Raw genomic sequence first — 3,301 nt, forward strand, 5'->3', positions numbered from 1 at the left:
TGATGAAACAGGGATGAATAAGTGCTGTTGTGATTTACTTGAAATAACCTGTCTGAGAGATAAGAACGGATAGTGTGATAATATGTAGGGGTAGGAATTTACGGATCTTGTATAGCAGTCCTGGATGCCAGGACTCGATCAAAAGCCTGTTCTACGTCAAGAAAGATTCCCGAGCAGTACATTCCGCGCTCCAATGAAGACGAGACTACATCAAAGGTGTAAATTTAAATTTAAGATTGTCCTTGAGGATGGCCGGATAGGCCGAAACGTGAGACTGTTGATATAATAAATGGATTGAGCCTAAACAAGGATACCATTTGATTTATTTAATATATTTTTTATTTTATGTGTACACATTTTATACCTCAATTTGGTCTGCTTGGCGTTGCGAAGAAGACACATAAAACGTTTTTGTTTTTTATAAAAATACTTTAGTAGGGTACGAGATAATATCAAACGACATTAGATACGCTTTCGTGCAATTAACATTATGAATTAAACAATTAAGTTAAATTAAAATAATCCGAAACCACTTAGGTTTCTTGTAGATTGCTGGTGTTCAAGTTATTGTAAACTAATTTAAGCCAAAAATATTCATTTCCTAGCTTATCAGCTAATAACATTATAAATTAAACAATGAAGTTAATTTTTGAAGGATTTCGGTGTTTTATAGACCATTTTACACATTTTGCGTTTTTTAATGCACTATTTTTTTTTTTTTTTTACTGCACGAAAATCATAAGTATGAATCAATGATTTATATAGACTAGCAAATAATTCTCTTTGTTCTAATATAAATACCGCTCCGTAAATTAAATAAAATTTTAATTTACGTTTTAATTAAATAAATACGTCGTTTAAATAAAATAAAATATAAATGGCGTTGATGACTAATGCAATTTGGCGCCACTAAACCAATACAAACAAACGAACAATACGCTGAAAGACAAAACTAATGATTTAATTTATATAATACAGCAAGAATACAAAATACTGTAAAATACAAAATTTATTAATTAAATGCAATAAATGAATAATTAAATGAAATATAACTTATGAAAATAATAATAATGATCATAATTAACAACTAATAAATTAATAATAATCAGGTTAATCAATTACTTAATGCAAGAACTACAAGAGTTTCTTCCTCAAGAACCTCTTGTATAGAATGAATTTGACTAATAAAAAATAACACAATATAACTAAAGGACTAGGTATATTTAATAGTAAATAATATAATTAGCTAGATTTAGTCGGAAAATAATGAAATCAAAGCAGTAAAGAAAGAAAATCACAGGTAGTTTTTTGGTCAGTAAAATTCAGTTATTAAAGCCATAAAACTTAGACAGTATCCACTCAAAGATTTCTTTTTCAATTTTTTTTATGATTGGTTGGTCATTAGTTGTTCTGACAGAAGAGTCCTTTATCAGATTTCCTATAGCACCATATGTTTTAAAGTGTGTTTCCCAAAGCTGTTGTCAAATGGTGATACGATAAATTTAGTTCTTTTTTTTCTAAAATTTTAAAATAAATATTTTTTATTCTAATTGAATCAATCATCATTACTTTGAGAATAGTTTTGTAAAAGTATAATAGTTTAGGTGGTAGAGTTCTGAAAGTTTCTCCTTTATTACTGCTGTGCGTTATTGTTTTCAAAGTTCGCTCCTGTAGATTTACAAATTTTGATCAATGAAAGGCTAATTAGCTATCCAGAATGGTAGAATAAATGAAGACATAGTTTGTTTCTAGGTTCCAATTAATTCAAGCACCTCGGCGAAGAACTTCCATACAACATTATGAATGGAAAACCAGAAGGCTCACTACTGATTAAATTAGAGTTAGATGACTCGGTAAAAGCTTGAAGTTTCATACCAACGTTTAGAATGCCGAGATGATGTTGAAACCTCAAGAGGCGGAGAAAACTTCAGGATCAACTACACCTCAGAACATCTTGAGACCCTTTATATAACCAATAAACTTAAAGTTTAAAAACAAAACAGAAATACAGGGTTATATCTAAACGTTCTAAAGAGCTAAAAAATGTGAATGGTTTAAATCTGGAAAAGATTGATGTATATCAATTATCTTGGAATAAAAATTACTAATGATATAAAGTTAGAAGCCGATAAACCAACGTATAAGGAAAGCAAAAAAATTGTACTACCAATTCCACAATGATATAATCGGAGATGGATATAAAAACAAAGAAGAAGGTAAATAAATAAGGATTTATAGTTATAATAGGGTAGTTACCCTAACCTATGCAGCTGAAAGTTGGCCTAGTATTCCTTAGGAAAGCTCTTGGTAAAACTAGATTTGACTAAATGAGAAATAAAGGAATAAGAGATGAAAAAAGGATAGGATCTGCTAATAGAAAATATTTACAGAATAGAATCAAAGTGTTTCAGCCGTGTACAAAAAATGAAATAGACTCCCAATAGGTATTTGGGAGGCAAAGGCTGAGGGAAAACCCGGACTGCATATCGGACCTGGCAAGGAACAGAGGATCCACTCTTAGTGAATTCAGGGAGTTGGCATCAGACAGAGGAGTTGAAGGAATGGTTCAAGGTTGCCCCGACACCCTGAGAAATATGGGTTGGTGAAAGAAGAAGAAGTTTCTTTACTACTCAGGATGGAAATGATTACCCTTACTATATATTCCACACACACGTATATATGTATATAACAATAATAGATGGTTAATTATTTCAAAAAATAAATTAAAAGTACTTTAGCGGCAATTCTTTTGTAAATTCAGTATTTATGCCTTCTCAGACTTTTTTAATCAGAATAAAACCTACCAGATATTAAAGGCCAACTAATTGTACATTGATAAGGAGAATTTAATTAAAATCGTTAAAGTCATTTTTGAGAAAACAGAAACAGTAAATAGAAAGTGGCAAGGAAAAAAGTAAATTAATGATAGAAAGTGGCACTTCAGGTAAGTCGATTTAGAGAAAACGTTTCGGCTTCCCGGTTTTGTACAACTTATCGTTTTTTAGCTTTAGTAGTTTGTTTACACACACACACACACACACACACACGCACCCACACAATATTTTGGGAGAGTGACTTGAATATTTGAACTCAGGAGGCCACTAATCGTGTATTTCTGTCAAAAACTTGAATTCGAAATTCTTCATGGTCGCATACTGTTTTTATTTCCTGTTACTATACATTTCATATATAAGTAACTGAAAGTAAATAGAGGAATACAATATTCTAGCAATTACCATCATCCAACATATGTTTAAGGGTTAAATTCGAATTTATTGATTATTATTGTTTCCTTTTGTAG

At 30.7% G+C, this 3,301-nt stretch overlaps 1 protein-coding gene across 1 annotated transcript in view; it reads left to right on the forward strand.

Annotated features, from left to right (window-relative positions):
• Positions 1-3,301, forward strand: part of LOC106678444 (uncharacterized) — a gene marked incomplete at its 5' end in the record, with an annotated part of 113,328 nt that overhangs the window by 46,103 nt on the left and 63,924 nt on the right.

This window comes from Halyomorpha halys, unplaced genomic scaffold (assembly GCF_000696795.3).
Source record: "Halyomorpha halys isolate HHAL.00 unplaced genomic scaffold, Hhal_1.1 Scaffold144.1, whole genome shotgun sequence".
Classification (NCBI taxonomy): Eukaryota; Metazoa; Arthropoda; class Insecta; order Hemiptera; family Pentatomidae; genus Halyomorpha; species Halyomorpha halys.